This window comes from Pleurodeles waltl, chromosome 1_2 (assembly GCF_031143425.1).
Source record: "Pleurodeles waltl isolate 20211129_DDA chromosome 1_2, aPleWal1.hap1.20221129, whole genome shotgun sequence".
Lineage (NCBI taxonomy): Eukaryota > Metazoa > Chordata > Amphibia > Caudata > Salamandridae > Pleurodeles > Pleurodeles waltl.
Window position 1 is genome coordinate 1,211,101,977 of NC_090437.1, and position 20,678 is coordinate 1,211,122,654.

The window sequence follows — 20,678 nt, forward strand, 5'->3', positions numbered from 1 at the left end:
ATGAAGCCTTTAAAAGGCCCTAATTAAGTTAAAGGGGAGGGAAGGCAGTGTATCCTCCTTCCCCAAGCCTTTAAAAGGCCCTGAGGACCTCCTCCCCCATGGCTGTGTTTTGTTTTTCAGGGAGGGGACCGTATGGTCCCATTACTCAAGCTTATTCTGGCCCCTATCCTCCGAGGCCTATGTTTAATATGGGTGGGTGGCCCCTGGGGAGCTACTTATGCTACTCCCTCTGGGCTGGAGCAATCTCTGGATCTATTTTCCTGTTTCCCTGCCTGCATCAGTGCAGACAGGGAAACAGAATACATTCTGCTCTAGCTTTGAAAATGCTCCAGCCCCTGGGAATAGACCTTGTGTTTGCTCCCATGCAACAGGAGATTAAAAAATGCTCCCAACAAGTTGGAGCAAAAACAAGTTTTCCAGCCCGTGCTGGTGCAACAAAGAAGTGTCCCGGGGATTGTAAGAATAGTACATTTAAATTGCCAAAACTGTGGTAGGAGTACAAAATATCCATTTGATCGCTGATGAAAAAGAATCTTGAAATTGTTTGCCATTGATGACTAGGTCAGTCCAATATCTTATTTACTTAGACAAGGGTATGTCTAAGTTCTATACTGATTTTGTTTTGTTTTGAACTCCATGCAAATTCTGTGCTGCCTGAAGAAAACGTGCACAGCTATACAGAGTAAAGTAGATGTTATCACAGCTAGACACAGTGAAGTAAATAAAAACATTACAGAATATAATTACATTTTGACACGGTTTACTTCTTTAATCGAGGTCAATGGTAAAAGTCGCAAACACCTATAAGGACAGGAAACATTAGAAGTAGGGGCTCAAACATTATTCAGAAGATCTAGGGCAACATGAGTGTTCACAACCAGATATTTTGCTTTCAATCACAAATTTCGGGAATTAAAAGTAAAAATATTAACAGTCAAAATTCAAGCTCTAACCAGAGAGGCAATTTCCCTAATGTATAAATCTACACCAGTTGATGTAAACCTGCCTTTGGAGCAGATGTGCACAGGCTTTGACTTTCTCAAATAATTTGAGGAGAGCTGAGAAGCTGGTACTCACACAGCAAGAGGGTATATAAGCATATATGTGCATTTGTAAATGCTTAGCAAAAGTCAGCTTTTGTGCAGAACAATATTATTATTATATATATATATATATATATATATATATATATATATATATAGGGACCCCTTGGAGCTACTCTAGACAAACTCCAGGTAGGAATGTGTCTGGATTAGGTATGTGAATACCCAAAAACACATGTTTGTGGATGGTCACCAGATTTCCATGGTATTCTCTGGCATGCCCACTTGCTACCCGTGGGAGCATATGTACTCCAATTATATTATGAAAGACACAGGGTTTATATAATAAGTTTCTGGCTCAGAAGGTTGCAGGATGATGACCAACTGGACAAATAGGAGACCCAAACAAGAGAACCTCAGAGGATCATAGACCAACCCAAGCAAAAAAGACTAATACGTAAAGAAAAATCACAGTATGTTAAGGGTCTCATTGGCAGTTCAATGTTAACTCTACAGAGATATGAGGACTGAATTTAAGGACTGTGGCCAGCACCTCTATTCGACTTAATGAGGATCATAAGTCAGACTCCCCAATATGGTAATAATAGGCCAGATCTGGAATTACTTAATCATTTTACACTGGTTTTCACCAACTCTGGAACATCTCAGGCTCCTACTTATCACCTGCTCTGAGCAGGTGTTCAATTGATGAGGAGTAACAGAAAGATATATGTGTGGGAGCAGTAGGGTGGAGTGAATGAAAGGTTGACAGAGCAGGATACTGCACTGTTTGGAATGCATTACAAGCTTCCCCACAGATCATAGTAGAGGTGAGATGGGGATCCGCCTAAGCTTCTGCATACCACTGGCCAAAGACCCCAGCAGCTTCACTAGGTGCACTTTTGTGCATGCTAAAAGTGCGTTCCCACACCGGGTGGCATGGGGTGTAGGAATACTTGGCTACTTGGACTTGGCCAGAGCGGTATCTGTCTTGGGATATAGCTCCATTACTTGCAGTCCTGGCAATCCCACTCTGGCAAACTTTAAATGAGGGACCAGGAGTGAGTAGAATGAGGAGAGATAATGTTAGCATCCTTCAGTTTCTTAAAATTAGGATTTCCTCCCCACGACAGTGGAATTTCACATTTTATTTCTAACCACATGGGCTACCGCCAATTAGCAGAAGCTAACGTACTTATAGGTCCCTAGTATACGGTATTAGGTTTAGGTTACCCAGGATGGGCATTTAAGTTAGCACTGATTGGGCACCAATCCAGGTACAACATGGCTCCTAACCTGCCACTGCAGCCTTGAAGGGCAGTTTTTAACTGCTAGTTCGACTTTGCAATTTAAACTAATGTTAAAGCTCCCACTTCCCTGAACAATATATATATATATATATATATATATATATATATACATCTCCCCTAAGGAAGGCCTATCATGCCCTAAGGCAAGGAGTTTTATATTCTGAACCAGGACATGTATTTTTAATATGTCCTAACAGTAAAACCTCCACATTGTCATTTTTACTGTAGAAAGGCTATTAGCCTCATTGGTAAGTACAGACTTACAGCTGACCCCACATCCGCGGGGTGGGTGCAGTGAGAGGGAGGAGGCATTTAATAAAAAAATTAAAAACGCATCTAATCCGCGCCGTCGCACCGCTTCTCTTTCTCCAGTCGCTGCAGGCAGGCACAGGCTCCCAGCCTGCGGCCAATTCTGGCACTTCTCAAAACAGCCTTAGGATTGGTTGGCAGTCTGTGTTTGCTCTCTCCAGCCCGCCAACACAGTGCCGGGCGGGAGAGAGCCCTGTGAGCATGTGTGTTTAGCCAGCCCGAGACAGCTGGCCAAACATACACGAACACTGAGGAAAGTGCACAGTGCAGGGTGGCAGCAGGACCAAAGAGGGGAAACCATTTGCCAAACCTGATTTTTTTGTGGGAGAAGGTGCACAAGTAGCCACACCTCTATGGTGGGCTACCATGGTATACACACCGAGGGAAGGATTCAGACATCTTTGGAGTGGGCAGACTAGTGTACTCTGGGATAGCTGGATGCCACACATGACAGTGTGGCGTAGGCTCTCATTATTCTAATGAGACTACTGGATTTTGAGCAGCAAGATCGTCCACAGTGTGGGAGACTGAGTCTGTGCAGGATCGGCCACATGGTGTAATTTGACACTGTCAATTGAAACAAAACTATTTTCTTTGGCACCTGCCAACGGGGGTAGAATAACAGTTTTGGTACCATGTATCCCTAGTCCAGGGACTGCTACTCGATAAGAAGGGCCAAATTCCTTTTTCACTGCAACTTTTTCACGTACAAGATCCCCAACTCTGGGAATCCAGCCGTTAGATGTTACTGGCACATCCTTAATTCCTGTGGAGGCGGCACTTTTGGAAGGATGATCATCACGGAACTGTTGTAATTCCTGTAAGACAGTGACACGTTAATTTATGTCAAAAGGTGTTTCTGCTGCCTCCACAGCAGGACCATCAAGATCCGGAAAAAACATTTGAGTTCCGAACAGGCACTCATATGAAGTACGACCCCCCAGGGACCTTCTACGCAGGTTATTTAGTGCTCTCTGGACTCCATACAGGTGATTAAGCCAACCACAACCCGTACCTAAGACTCTGGCTGTTAAGGATTGCTTTAAATCGCGGTTTAATCGATCCACAACACTATTTCCCTAGGGATGAAATAGAGACGAGTACTGCAGTTGGACCCCCAATGAAGCCATGGTGTCCCTGAAAGCCCTTGAGGCAAAAGCAGGGCCCTGGTCCGAATGGAACGCCGCAACTGCATATGTACCGATAAAGACTCGCAAATCTTTAATAACAGTCGGAGCGTCAGCCGGGCGTTGTGGCCACATCCATACAAATCTGGAGCATGAATCAACAGCGACTAATATGTACTTGTATGCACTGTCAGGTGTCAGTGGACCGCAGTGGTCCAAGTACACGCACTGTAACGGTTTGTTTGAAATTAAGAGGGGTGTCTGCGGCGGGCGCTTGGCCGTGGAAACTTTTATTTGTTAACAGATTTCACAACAAATGACATACTGCTTAGTCTCTTTGTAGAGACCTGGCCACCAATAACAGGCCTGTAGGATTTAAATTGTAGCCGCCACAACAGCATGTGCAGATGCCACCCCCTCATGCGCTGCTTTAATCAATTGTGGCCTTATATCTTTGTTAGGGATGTCTCGTACGCCTACGCCAGGTATCTTAACTTCAGCGTTTAGCATACTTCCCATATGATAACGATATTTGTTAGTAAAACCTTTAGGATGGGGCGTACCATCAGCCGTAGCTTTCACGGCAGCCCAAATGTCTGCGTCTGGTTTGGAACTCGAGCGAGTCACTGCAGCTACAGTGGCTATTGCCACTGCTGATTTTGCGGCTTCATCAGCCAATGTATTTCCAGCAACGTTTATTCCAACGCGCTGGTGTCCAAGTGTATGTACAACATGGACGCTCGGTAGAGTCTCTTTCAGGTCAGCTACTTTTCCCCACAATAGTCTGTGTTTAATGGTGTTGCCTTTGGAATCTCTGAACCATTCTGGCGCCAATAATACAGGTATTCATTAAAGGACTGGACACAATAATATGAATCACAAACAATCAGCGTAAGCTGTGCCGGATCCATGTGTTCCAGTGCCATCAGCAGAGCTTTCAGCTCAGCCAATTGTGCTGTACAATCCCCTAGGGTCTACGTAAAGGTATGTAGAGGACAAAATGTATCCCCTTCCATATCGCTACTTACGACTGCGCAAGCAGGAGAATATCGATGTTTAGTTCCAATTGCAGGTTGTGCAGAGTCATCGGTGTACATGACTCTATGATACTGATCAATAGGCAAGGTATTTGCTGGAACTGGATATTCTACTTCATATTGTAGGAATTCCTGCGTTTGTAAGTTTGGGTCAAAAATGTAGTCTACATCAGTGGCTGGTAAAGACATAGCCCATTGTATCCAACGTGGATGTAGTGCTTTTGCGTTCGGAACTCTAGCTTCTGTAACAGCCTCTAGGGCTGGGATTGGAGAAACAACAATAATGCGTTTTCCTTGGGCAAGAGGTCTTTCTTTAATAACAGCCATTTCTACAGCAGTGAGAATTTTCTCTGTGGGAGCAAAGCGTTGTTCAGCTGCTGAATACAAATGTGATTTGTATGCAATCAGGACTGTCTCAGCTTCATTAAATGTCACATAGGTAAAACCGATGGCCCCAGCTATTACCCTGATGACCAAATGTGTTTTGTTGTCCCTTGTGTGTAAATGTTGTGCTGCAAGCATGTCTGTCTGCAATTCTCTAAGAATGCGTGTATGTTCAGTTGTCCAGTATTTACTTGAAAAATCGGGACATATTAAGTCATATAAAGGTTTTGTGCGTGTAGCATAATCTGGAATGTAGGTTCTGCCAAAGTTTAAGAAACCCAATAATGATTGGAGTTTTTTAATCGTATTCGGTGGTTGTAACTGTGCGCATTTTTCTAGAAATTGACAGCTCATATCCTAGAAACAGGACGCTGAGGAAGGCAATTTTTGTTTTTTTTAAAGTTAAATTTGTAGCCAAATTCGGCAAACCCTACAACAATGCGGGCTACCGGTCTTAAATGTTGTAGTAACTCATCATCCGTGAGATATATATCATCTACATAGGACAATGCTTCAGGGTCGATCTCGTGTAAAAAGCAGTGACACGAGCCGCGGACAGTCCTGGGCTGTTCTTATACCCCTGAGGTAAATGACAGATTTTTTTCCGAGAGCCTAGTGTGCTAAAGCTTGTTAAGTCTCTGCTTTCATGTGCTATATTCTGGCAGAAAAACCCATTAGAAATGTCTAATGTTGTTTTGTATTTTTTATGCACTATGTTGTTCATTAGTGCAGTGCTCTGTGAATTTTGTATAGCATATGTGCGTGTATGGCTGTTTAGATGTCTGTAGTCTAAGACTATTCTGTATGAATGGTCCGGTTTAGCTACGGGGAATAAAGGGTTATTTATCGGCGAGACACAGGGTTCAATCACACCCTGGTACTCTAATTGTGTGAGTAATTCTCTCACTGATGCTTTTGCTTCATGTTTTATAGGATACTGCAGTTGTAGCTGAGGTTCACTTTTAATGGGATTTACATGGTAGGGGGATTCTTTATCCCACCCTATGTGATTTCTGTATAATGCAGGTGCTTCGGCTAGAGCCCATTCAATGGAATAGGATTCAGTTAGTTCCTCTGGGACAAGGGGCGGGAAGGAAGGCTTAATGACATCTTCTCCATCTGGGCAGGTACGGACAAAGTCAGGCGGCCAATCTTGTTCGGCCAACAAGACATCATACACTTTTACTATGCGATACGAAAAGATTGCCTTTATTGTGCGTTCAATGTCTCCTTCTAATTGCAGCGTTACTTTGTACACCCTATCAGGCTTGGAGACACGCATGTCCGCTGTTTCTACTTGTATAAAGTCATCAGTTGCTTTCACCTCCAGATGCTCTAGAAGATTCAGGTGAACTATTGTGACCTCTGCCGCGTTGTCTAGCAATGCTAGAGTCCAATTCTTGTTCCTCAAGAGGACCCTCTTCCTGTGTGGCATGTCGAACTGCGACTGCTGCCACTTTTTTCTTTTTAAGTTGTTGTTTTTGTTGGGCAGGTTTCTCTTACTTTTTAACAGAAACCTCTGAAGAGTGTTGTGATTCCTGTCTCAGTTTCACGTACTCTGTTCTTTGCTCTGATCACCCACCTCTCTCATTTCTCTTTTCCGATGAGTCCTGAATGGAACGAGATTGGCGTGTATCAGTATATTGATATCTATCAGGCGTTTTGATATTATCTCTATTTCTAAGATTATACCTATTCTGTGGGGTCTCCGTACGTGGAGGTTCTCCCCTTTCTTTTTTAGGCGTTTGTTGCTTTTTATCCCAGCGTTTCTTATTACCCTCAGGTGGTTGTTTGGAGTTATCTTTATTTGATTTACCCTGGAATTGAGGTTTTTGTGGTCTGGCCCCTAGGCTATCTCGACCAATACTTGAATATGTTTCCGCTATTATTTTAGGCAGCTCTTGTTCTTGGTCTTGTTGCAGAACATCACGAAGTTGCATGCGCACTGCAAGTGCGACTGCTTCCCCTTCAAGGTTACTTAAAATGATTGAGGACACTGTGGCAAAATTGCCCATCAATTACATCCCCAAATCTACGGCCGGGGCAGCCCCATATTCATCTTGAATTTGTTTCAGCACTTCCGGTAAATTGGCAAGTGTCGGTGTACCGTGTGCGGTTGTGTAGAGCGCGGCAAATACCGTACCCCAGGTATTACAGTTTTCTACTGTAGGGACCATCCCAAAGGGCAAGCACATCGTTAATATTCTATGTTTATCCTGAGGTCCCATATGGGGAAATACTGACTCCAGTGTATTCATTTTTTGTGCTAACCAAAACGGAGTTTCCTTTTGTTTGACGGGTACTTTACCCATAATCGAATGTACAGTCATAGGATTTATACCTGGTGTTACTGCATGTGGGTGTGCTGGGGCAGCACGTGCTGGGTTTGTATTTAATGTTTGCATCACGAATTGTACTAATCCTCTATATATTGCTATTAACTCAATGTATAAGCGACGAACCTCAGCTACCGCTAAATTTCGAACTGCAGGTTGTGGTGTATAGGTGGCCAATAAAGGCCAGGTAGGACCGTCATTACTTAGTGGACCTAATCTTACTGGTAATATTGTATGGGGTAGGGAGCCATCAAGCCAATTATTATGTTCTTGATAAAATAGAGGAATCTCTAAATATGCGTACGCTCTTTATTGTCCAGGCGCATTCGCAGGTGTATATTGGTGAAATGTATTTGTGTTCCCATCACCTGCTGGAAATGTGACCCAAGAGTAAAAAGGTTCTGTTATATAAGCTGCGTGGGTGTCCACCACAAATGTGACTGGACCTCCTTGGGCCGTTAGGCCATTTGCTAGTAAGTGTGCTGTGAGAGGTTGTCTCATACTAACAGCTATTTGTACATGTTGGGGATTTGCCATGATAGTAACACTATGAGTTCAGAGAAGGCACTCCAAAATGGGGTTTCCTTTTAAGGTTCAAGCTTGAACAACTGCCAGCTGTAATAGGATTACCTACACAGCTGTGGTGGAAATCCTCAATACCACGGACGTCTCCGCATACGGTATTGAGGTGCCATTATATATAATGAGACTGATATACTGCAGAGGACCCGAAAATTAGAGCCTGACCAAACGTTGGTGGCGCCATGTCGCGTAGGCTCTCTTTATTCTACTGAGACTACTGGATTTTGAGCAGCAAGATTGCCCACAGTGTGGGAGACTGAGTCCGACCCACGGAGAGTGACACCTGTCGCTCCGAATCCGGGTTTTGCTCCGGCTAACTAGAAGTGCCTCATCTCTCCCGAAAGGTAGAGATGATTGGGCAGCCGAGCGCAGGACATATCACACTTCTCAGGGAAGTCGTGGTCACTCAGGTCGTACCCGGTTCTCTCATTCACAATTCGGTCTCATATATAAATGACAATAGAAGCAGTATAAGTTTTAAAGATTGGGTTAATAAAACAACTGCATTCTAGATAGCAAAGCGTGAGCTGCAATAACCAGAACGACACAACAATATTAAAATGGTGATGATGAGAGTGAAGCATAAGAATAATGCTATCATATTGCCACTAGAATCGGTGGACTATTTTCTATCTAAATCATATTTTGAGCACGGCATGTTAAGCTCTAACCTGCCTTTCAGGTTCCCCCGGGAGGACATCAACCCTCATACCTGAGCAAAGGCCTGTAGTCTGCATTAGCATCTGCAGCGAAGCATTCAGCGTACAGTTGTGGTTCCCTGGCTGGAATCACCCTTTTGACGTGTAATGGGACTAGGAAGTGTTTTTATAATAACACAGCTGATGTTCTAAGAAAATGTCCCTACGTAAGGATGTGTATTTTCTACGAATGTTGGAGACTAAACTTCTACCACGTTCACAGGCAATGTACCAAACTGTAGCCTTGACTGAAGCACAGAGTGATCAAGAATGTGTTGTTTGAGAACACAGTGCTGGGCTAAGCAAAACAGTTAGATAGAAGAAATTAAAACAAGACCGTAAAACTGGTTATTGTAAAAATAACAATGCAAAGCTGAATAAAATATATCTAGGTCAAGGTGCACAGTGGCCTAATGTATTAAACTAACGTGCATGTAGCTATGACTAAAATGGCTACACAACAACAGGAAGTTGTCACAGTGCGGAAGGGATCTGGTAGCCCATTGGCAAGTGATCTCATCATGCCCCAGGGCACTTTCTGGGCATAAATATGGAACTCCTGGCACCCTGAACCTCATATTACAAGTGGACTGGAGAAGGGAGGGAAAAAGGACCACCCTGCTGACTCCTGGACCTGGCAAATGAGGCTGCACCAACCGCTGGACTGCGCTTGCTGCTTCTTGGTCTAGAAAAGAGAGGCCTGTGTCTGTGGTGCCTGACTCCTGGAAAAGTCACTCCAGAGCTCCAGACATCAAAAGTGAGCTCCAAGAGTCAGTCGGCTGACTTCCTGTTCCAGCATTGGGGCCATAAAAGATGAAGCAGGCCATTCTGGCTAGTAAGTAGCACCTCTAAGAAATTGCCACTGACAGCCAACGTGCAGCCAAGAAGACTACCCCATCATGCTAAAAGGTTGCACCCGTTTCTGCCGGACTCAGGAGCGTGATCACAGTTTGAGTTGGTCACCAAAGAAGGACACTAGTCTGCACCAAAGGAAACCATTAGACCTGATGTTACAGGAGATCGGTAGCCCAGTTGCTGCTGTAATTCTACTATTTGATTGAGTACTTCGAGGGACCCGACTTCTGTGGCCAAAGTTGCCCCACCTCAACTGATAAGCAACCCCAGAAAGAACTGGTCAACCGCACAGCACTCAGAGCTTCTTTCAGCATTCTCAGCATCCTGTATCCTCAACATTAAGACAACTCCATTGAAGTCTATGGCAGTCCATGCCTAACTTGTGGGACTGAACGTGAGACTGCTTTGGTGACCAGATAGCTGTCCAAATACTTCTTATTGGCCCCCTTGACCTTCTCTCTGTTAGAATTTGAAGCCCAGTCTTGGCTGGAGCAGTCAAACACAACTCTTGAAAACATTTCAAAAGGTTTTAAACATTACTGTTAGCAGTGCTTGTTTTCAGTGGGGACTAAAAAGCTGAGATTTACATTTTATTTATTTAAAAATCTATACCTCCGGAAACCTCTGATGGATTTTTCTCATCTTGGTGTCTAAAAATTAATTAAAAGATAATCTATAAATTAGTGTCAGATTACTTTCCGTGAGTGTAGCTATCTTGTTTCATTTTTTTGGTGCATCTAAATGCATTACACTAGTCCCTTTATTTCAGCCATGCTGCTCGAAGCCACAGCTACCTAGGGTTGAGCTAGAGTTTTTAAAAATGAGCCTGACTGGACCCAAGATGGTTTCATGAATGTATTACTTGATCCTGTCATACCACCACACCATATAATACATTATAAGCCTCACACATCACATTTACAGCAGTACTATGTATAGATAGAAAACTGAAAAGTCATGATGGTAGAGGTGAAGGACCAATCTGCTGCTTTACATCTATCTTGTAAGTTGCTGCCTAAGATTAAGGCTTTCAAAGCTTCAGTGCAATGGAAGGAGTCACTTCAAACTTTCCTAAGGACACACTGACTAAAAGAGGTGTTTGAAACTAAATTTAAACATACAAATGGGGTGAAATTTGTCCATTGCACTACTCTGCCCCCAAATCTGTTTAAAATGGTTTGTGTGTTTTCTGACTGCTTAATGGGGTTTTTATTCTCCATGGCCAGCAAACCTGGGCCTTAGAGAAAAGCACAAAACACCTGAACTGCCTATGAACTCAGAAATTAGTGGCATGTTCTATATTCTATTCATCCTGTAGCAGGTGTATGTAGACCTATGAACGTTTTTTATGTTTGAAAGTCTTGACTTGAGCTGAGACAACCAGAAATTGTCTGCACTGCCAAACGCAGATGGCCCTAGAGAACCAGGTCATGGGTTTCTCCTTGTGTACTAGGCAGAGGGGAATGGAGATAACTATACTGTTTGCAAAAACATTGTTGGAAACCATGCTTGCATCTTCCAAAAAGGGAATACCATTGCAATTATATGGTGAATCATTGAATGATGTTTTTACAAATGCCTCTTACATTCATGTAGGTTAGAGTAGTAGTTCCCAAACTTTTGACTTCTTCCCTCCCCCCCCAGTTAATCATTACTGGAACCCAGGAACCCCCACTGAATCATTATTGGAATTCGGAGACCTACCACCAAGTTATAACTGGAAGTTGGGAACCACTGGGTTAGGGTATCTAAAGAAAATATATTTATGGTGTTTTTTTAATAAAGTTGGTGCAATTTGAAGAAGCTAAAAAAAGTTCATTCAATTTGGGTATGGCATTGCTAGGTTGGTGAAGATCCAACAAGAACAAAAGGGAAAAAAACAGCTCAACAAAGTTACCTTTCCCATTGTAAACCTGACAAGAAAATTTGCTTTCTGGTACAGAAAAAAACGCTGTACAAAATTACACCAAACTTGGTATGTAAGTAGAACCTTGTTCAAGGGCATGTCATTGCTTAGTTTGGTGTCAATGTGTTCACTAGTTATTGGGATATTAACATTTAAAAAGTGTTTTGGTGGGTTGAAAAGATAGTGATTATTTGGCATCAACAGAGAAATATCTGTTTTTTGGTGTCATTTCAGAACACATGACTCGGTCACGGCAAACTGAAAAATAAATTTAATGAGCCATAAGAGGACAGGAGAGCATCCCTGTGCCCCTGGCTTAGCTGAGGGCTGCAAATTGATGCCTTCTTAATTCCTTAAGGTAAAAATAGTCAAATTCATTTTTTGCTGGTTTCAGGCAAGTTGGAACTATACCAGAGTGCGCAAACCACAAGCAAGATCTTGTGGACACTTGTTCTCTGCTCTGCTAACCATGGGTCAGTGTCCACATACCCACACAGGCTTGTGTGCCTTTTTGCACATCCCACAGGGTTGGTGGACCTGGTACTGGGTTTCATGGACTCTACAAGAGGAGGAGCACAAAGGAAGCATAAGTCTCTGTGGGCTCCCAAACCCAAACTGGAGCCTGTGTAACATCAAAATAAAATAGGCTAGACTCTGCTTGGCTGCCCAAAGGCCATATGTAGAAGGGATAGCCCATGAATTGAGTACAAGGCCTGGCTAAAGACTAGGAATAGTGGCCAGCCTGCTCTGTCCACAGCCAAAGGCATTGGGGGATGGCTATCCACAAAGCACTTGCAGCACATTGGGCGAAGGCCTGGCCATAGTCCAGGCCCCGCGGCCAACCCCCTCTCCCCCCACTGCGCATAGCCAAAGGGAAGACAGAGCAGAATTGGCCACTTGTAACAGGTTGGGCAATAATATTGAAATGACTAAATGACTAAAAAGTCCTGCGCTGCCCTTTTATTTGTCCACCACCTGCCTTGCATGTGCCCTCTTGACTCTCTGCAGCCCATATTGCTTCCCCTGCTCCTCCTGAACCACCGTACCCCTCACCTGAAGGTCATCTGTGTACTCCTTCATCCCCTCTGCAGGTCCTATCTGTGTCTCTCACCTACCCTGTGTCCCTTACGTGTGCCCATGCGCCCTTGCAGCCGCTGGCGGCCTCTCAGCCCTAGCCTTGTTGGATCTCAGTGGGCCTTGGGCCCTAGTGTGCTCCTTTCCACTTTCCTTGCAGCTCTCTGCATGCCCCACCCCCATCTAGTCCCTTTGTGTGCCACTCTGAGTTGCCTCTGCTCCTTTATGTGCCCATCCTCCTGCAGCCCCTCTGTTTGCCCCTATCATTGTGTGCCACCCTGCCTTGTCCCGCTCCAGCTGCCTCCTTTTGTGCTCTTTAGACCCCACCCCCTGCAGCTCCTCTGGGTGTCACCCACCCCCGCTTTCCCTGCGAGCCGATGAGTGCAAAATGTGTGTTTCCTACAGAGCGAAGTGTAAACCTTTACTTCAAAGGTGCGGTGGCTGCTCGCCTCCTTTATATAAACAGAGAGGGGATGGATGGGAGTGGGAGACAGGGAGACTCGACAAGTAAACACACACAGACCTATAGACAGAGACTTGAGGATACACACAAATGACTTCAAAACTCCCCAGATGTCACATTACAACTGGAAAACAATAGCACAATAAAAGGACAACTCTGCTATGAGAGACATTATGACGTCTCTTTATAATAAAGAAATGAAAGGCAGTCTTTCAAACACAATAAGTATCATTGGGCATTTCCTTCCTCCATGGAAAGCAAATTACTATGTTCTAAGAGAAGGGCTGAGACAATTATGTTTAAGATGAAGACTAAGAGGCCCTGTTTCATTCTATGCTACGTAAATAAAAAGAATGGAAAGCAGGGACATTGAACGAACCAATTTCCCGTGGATTTAAAGTAATACAATTATATTGTCCAGTTTCTAGCAAATTGTTTAGGCCTACACAGTTAACAAATGAACGCGAGAGAGAGAGAGAAAATGTAATCTGTATCAATGCTCATTTTGCAAAATTATAAATACTCATATAGAATACAAGTCAGGCGATCTTAGGGGGGCGTTAGATTCTAGACACACTCTTATTTGCTGCAGGAACTATAGAGCAGAGGCAGTGGCTACAATTGGTAATAAATGCATATCCAGCTTCAGTCGTGCCGCTTACCACCAATTCACACCAGAGCCCTTGAAAACTTTTATCATCCTTCAGAAATTATCTTGAAATCAAAATACTATGTTAGGTTAAGAATATTTATAAATAACAAAAATATGCGTTTCTGGTTTTAGATGATGATTTCAAACGCACACACACACACGTATGTATATATAGATATGTGTGTGTATATATATATATTTTATGTATATATATATATATATATATATATATATATATATATACCATTACACTTTAAAAGACGTAACACTTCTACCCGCTTCGGACGTTATATCAGTACCATTTATTATTTAACACTTAAATAATTATGAACATGCAAGAAATATAAAATTGCTTACCAATAACATTTCTCTATTTATTCGCACCTACCCTAACAGTTCACATTCAAAATAAACAGCTAAGAATTGTGACTTATGTTACTATCCAGATCATAAACAAAACATATGGTGATCATTGGAGGTGCGTGTAAGACTGTTATAGAGACATGAGAACCATAAAGATGGGAAGCATTGACAAAGCTGATAGGCTTTAACTTTGGTAAAGCAACTGCACCAATAAAGCCTGTCTAATATTACTGAAAAAACTGTTGCATTTGGATCAAAACGAGGAATCACCTTTCAGACTGTCAAGCATATGGTGCTCTGGGCTTTGATCTACCACTGAGTAAACTCAACCAATGAACTTGTGCTGTTTAGCAAAGTTTCGGGAACAGTAGGAGATTAACATCACAGTGAATACAGTGAATGCAGATGATGCTTAAATCCTCCATTAATGGGGAAACAGGTAAAAAACCAAGCCAATATCATCACATCACTGGACCGCATGTTTCATTTGAGTAAAGACTGCTTCCTATGTATGAGTGGAGCCAAACCTAAGAATCTAGTGTTGAGAGGAGAATAATCTTACCTAACACCCTTTGCAAGGCCTTCCAACCTAGATGAACCATCACTCACTGGGCGTGCTGTAAGTACCCTTATTATATTCCCATTTGTAATGGTGATGACAAGGAACATCTACTTGCAGAGCTGCAAAGTTCCCCAGTGATCCCCAGATTATATTATTGCATTATACTTTACAGCAGGCTACCATATACATTTATCAACAAGTAGATAGTCATCAAATGCTATCTGGAAAATAGTGAAGAAATGGAGCTTAGGCTTTTGCTTTCATTCTAGGAGCTACCTGAAGAACATACACTGGTCAATTTAGCGATATTGAGTCAAAAGCATATGCGGAGCAAGAAAGTGAAAAGCAATTTTTTTTAATTTCAAATACATTTGTGTTTTTGACAATGATATCAGATCTCATTTAGTCCATCAGTACATATTGTAAATAGTGTAGAGTGTAATCAGTGAACTGTAGATCGCGTCATTATGACTGAGTGAGCATAAGTGGCACATCTGTGAATATGTTGATAATGGTGGCCTTGTAGAAGAACTCAAGGCCCGGATGGGTGAACAACTCAACAACATTTGACTAGTGAATCATCATTCTTTAGTAATCAAGGAACACACTTTAACACGAGGGGGTGAATTCCTTTTGATTGATCGGATTGTTGTATCATATGGCGATTAAATGGATATCGTCTGCTGACGTCCCTTTCTAAAATATTACTGTGTACCATCTTTGAGTTCCTCAAAAAAATGCATGCATTATTTTGAGCATGAAACAATGCCAAAACAGTTCTGCTAGGATTGTCTGTTGCAGTAGACTTGATGCGCCCCTGGATCTTGCAAAGTGGTCCTCGTGGCCATGACTGTCACTCAGTGTTCCTCACAGCCAACTAGAAAACTAATAGTATTACCATCTTCTGCACTTGATGGAAAACAGTGAAGATATGGAGCTTAGGATATTGCTTTCATTCTGGGAAATGTTTGTCATCAGGTTCTCCATTTTACTGGTAATTAGTTTAGAATGAAATTTACAATCCGGATGTTTGGTGTAATGAAGTGTTAAAACAGCAACAAGAGATGAGAAATAAACTATAAGTTATCTTAAATGAGGGACTCTTTGATTCATATCACATGCTGTAATGTGCAACAGTTGGGCTGCCTAGTCTCCTGTTTGGGGCTCTTGGCGTATGGTGCTAATAGACTCATGTAAATGTATCATCCCTTCCTGAAATCTTTATGCAGTAGCCTTATTAGTTAGTACTAAAGATCATCATGTATACAGATAAGCCGAAAAGGTTTCTAGTAAAAGAGGTACATTTTAAATAATTAGGGGATAGTGGATAGCATTTGTATGAAAAATAGGTGCAGCTAGTGAGGAAAAGTATAAGACCTCAGTATGAGTAACCGTGATGACACTCAATGTCTGTTTACAGTGATGCAGCTTATGATTTGCTACTACAGTTGGGGAAGAAAAGGAGGAAAAGATTTTGAGGCCTTGTCGATAAAGGCGATAAGACAACCCAAATGAGGAGGGTATTGTTCGCGACAGGTGTCCCGGCCTCAAAAATCCAGCAACCATCCCCCATTGAGAACATTTTCTGAATCATTATATTTTACTATCTTTCTTTAATTTTACATGTGAATATATCCATTTACAACTGCAAATTCACATTTGGAGAACCACATGGTCGATATTACGCCCATTAATGATAACATTTGCCCACTCAGTTTTCACTTGGTTGAGTAAATAACTGTGACAATTTGGCCCAGTTTCATTGACTGCACAGAGAACATTAAATTGTTAAAAATACAAATATGGTTATTTCACAGTCAATGTTTTGTAGCAGATGCATCCTGATAGGAATTATGGAACTGCTGCAAAGAGCATCAGGCAACTGGTGGCAGGGTCGGTGAAAGTATATAGAGCCGGGCGGCCATTCTGCACATCTTCCCTTCGAAGCTTTGGATTGCGTGGCAACCGGGAACATTTGAAAGAACATTCTAATTTTCTGATGCTTATTTCAGTGCCCATCCTGCAGATCCCAAGGTCAACCTGTCCTCAAAATGAAACCATTGACTGCAATACTGTACTTCAATCAGAGCTGAATGTCTGAGCACACACAGCATGGGCTGCATGCTACTATCATGTTTATTCATCATAAAGATTGTTTTGCAGTCCCCAGTTTACAATCAGGCTTTATTTTCCACAAACTCCCCACAGTACTTATTTAAAATGACTTATCTGAAGGCTGAAATGATTTAATAAATTATATAGTCTCAGAAAATTTGGGCACAGGACACCCAAGCTTCTCCATATTGTCTAAAGTATGTCATACTTAATGTTTCTAAATAAAATAAAAAAACTAATTGATTTTAGCGCCCATAGACATCAATTCACCAAAATGCCAGAAGTATCGATAGGGACATCATGAGCCCTTTGACCTCCACTTTCACTCATACACGCACAGCAACACATACACACAAATTTACACTTACGCACACTCTCTCACATAAACACATTCTCACCCGTAAGCATGCACACAACATACATTTAAAAGTATTTTTACTTACCTGAGCTGCCATGGTAGGGCATATTCCAGATAATTGCACTCTATTTTAATACACCAATAGTAAATAATTTATATTCACTATTAGTGCTATAAAAATTGACAGAAAATAAAGAGAATGGAGCTCCAACTAACGTCCATAAGAACGAGCTGCCACTGTGTTCCTGTCACTGAATTTGCCATCTCTCAGGCCAGTGGTAAAAAAGGGCAATACAGGGTTTGCAGCTGCTGGGTTCCCCAGGTGATCCCTAAATGACGTCCATGTTAATGCCTTTACTGGCTGAATGTTGGAATAAACGAGTCTCTGTGTGATAATGGTAGCTTATACCTGTTTTGTGCTCTCACACGGAGGCCTAAAACGGAATATGCTTATTTTGCCCTGTGGTACAATAAAATTCTCAAGTGCTCTCAAACCTTTTTTTGATTCTCTGCATTTAAATTATGTACTAAAAAAACAATTGTGGTATGGAATATTGAAGCAGGAATATCAAGTGGAGACAATTTCATGACCAAAATATTGAACCCCAAAATATTGAGGGGGTAAGTACACAGAGGGAAGTATAGTGTACTACTGTTCACTCTCCGTCTACATACTTTGAAGACATATATGTTTTCAAGGTACAAATGCTTGGAGTTAGGTATATAAAACCTATACACATTTACCTGTCGATATTCTGGGTTTCAATATTCTGGTCATGATCTTGTGACCATTTGATATTGCTGCTTTGATATTCAGAAATTTGCAACAAAAAATACACATATTTGGGGAAGTTTCCTTAGAAATCCAGGTTTCTCTGTATCTGAGGTTTACAGTTATGGGGCACAAAAAAGTGAGTGCTGGAAGGATAAAGTGGCTGTCATGCAAAATGTGTTTTCTTGTGTTTACTCACAAATATTTTAGTAGGCTGTACTCACTCTGAATGCAACAGGTAATCTGCTTTAAAACATTAAAGTTGACATAAATGTATTTACAGGGTGGATATGGAAAATACACAGGCAAGTAACACCCATAAAATTCATGGGGTGCTCCTAGGAAGCAAGTATTCTTTATGGAGACAAAAAAGTTAGAACTTTATGTATGACTTTGGATATCTGTTGTGCTAAAATCTGCCATACATGCTGGAATTTTGTGAGTGTGTATCACACCTGAATTTCAGCAGTAAATTTGATTTTTATCTAGAGTAGTGTTTCCCCTGTGGATCCCACCCACTGGTGGGGCCTGAGTCGACCTTTGGTGGTTCCTGAAAGTTCAAGCAATAAATAAAGATGCCTTTAAATTCTCTATTTATCTTGTCACATTTGCTGAGCTTCAAAGACAGAAGTCAAATGTCAGGTTATTTCTTATGACAAATTGCTGCTTTTTTAACCTGGGAAATGGTGTGTACACTTTGCAGTTAGAGAAAGAAAAGTGTAGTGAATTATATGACAATATTCCTGGACTACAGGTATTTGTAAGGAAAAGCTGTAGGATGTCATTTTTTGTAACACAACTAAATGTAAATACCTACAAGTGAATTGTACATATTCAGCTATTAGGAAAGCAATAATGAAGCCCATTTTTTGGGGAACAAAAATATTAACAAGATGAATACAAATAAAGTCACTTTACTCGGTGGTGCAGAAATGATAAATATTCACTAAAATACGATTTCCAAACATTATCTATTTGTGTGCAGTATAGTTTTATCAGTAAAACCACGTCTTTGCAAATTCAGTGGACATTTCAATGGAAAATATGCTGTCTCTAAAAGACAGTGTGCTGCCACATGTGTTTCCATTAAAGATAGGTGGGTCGCGAAAGTTTGTTGTTCTAAGAAAGTGGGTCATGGTTCTAAAAGTTTGGGAATCACTCATCTAGAGTAAAACCCAACTATTCACAGAAAAATGGTTTGTCGGTCAGGAGAACCATGATGGTAGGATTGCTGACTTCTAAGATACAATTTTACTAGGTGTATCAATGAGAGAGCTTCTGGAGGGAATGCATCAATCTACGCTCACAATTTATTAAAAAAAAAACCTGCGCCATTGAGCTACAAATACCCTTTCATAAGTACACACACAAATCGTGAAGCAAGGGAGGGACTGTGTTTCTTTCATGAACCGGAGGTCTGTTAGTGGGTCTCAGATACAAGGGCACTGTACTTGGCTTCAGAGAAAGCCGGGGCTGTGCTCTGTGACAGTACATTAGTACACTGAGGTTATTGCCTTTAGAAGCCCCTGTGTGGCTCCGGCTGCCATGACGCGCGCACAATGCTCTTCTGTGGCCGGTCGCAGAGTTAATGCAAAATACGCACACTGTGACGTGTTACGTTTTCAGAAACATCCAGTCACCTTTCAGTCCTAAACTTTTATTTCTCCCTTGATGTGGGCCGCCCGTGCACAAAACGTGCCCACCACATGCCCAAAGGCACGCGGTTAAGAAAATAAACACCTCGTTTCTTCACCACGCCATATCGCAGGATATCTCAGTAAATAACGTGGCCTTTAAGAGCACTTAAATGCGCCATTGAGAAGTCTTTCCTGAGGAAGCGCCCCAAGTTAGTGCCGGGTTCAGGGAAGGCTTTTTGATCCTTAAAAAAGTCTCAGTGGGATTGCATGTCCTTCCCTCATCCGCGTACCGAAAAAGTTCCAGATCAGTGCAACAGTGAAGGTCTTGTAAAAATTATTATTCAAGCGAATGCCCTACTTACGAGCTGTGTGGTGTAGTTTGAGCACAGTCGGGAATATTAGTAGCTACGAGGTGTGGTAAATAGCTTCTATTCTGAGTTTTGATTTTAGGAATGGGGCATAACATGCATAATTAGAATTTAACTCACTGAATTCTGCATGTTTATTTTTTCGAGTTTTTTCCTCAGAAAAGTTTCAGTAGGTTTGACTGGCCAAAATATGTCAAGGGGAAACCTTGGCGATGCGCTAATTCACATACTCCAAATTCCAACCCCAGGCAGTAGAATTCAACCCACAGTGTGTACAATCAGGGCCTATATATCCTTTATTAGTATATGGTACGATTTTGCTTAGTGAGTCCCATAATAAGATACACAGGGCCACAGATTGTTCAATTTTGTCATTCCTTTCTTGTATTTTTGTGATATATTAGTGCAAGGTGAGGGAGTGTTCCTCCATTTCTGTAAATACCAAATATTCTGTCTGACCATTACCTCCAACACATGTATTATATCAACCTCGATAAGGCCATAGCTCCAAATTTTTTATGTCTGCAATTCAGTGATTAATTTACACAAAAATAAATAAGTACCAGGGCCCTTTTAAGAAAGCTACTGCAGCTTGCACCATACATTGCCCGGTATAAAGTATATTGAATTAATAAAGGACTGTTGTTGTGCTAATGTCTAAATTGGACAGACAGTGCCACCATGTGGCAGACTGTCATAAGTGCCGGTGTTGACAATTAAGTGCGAG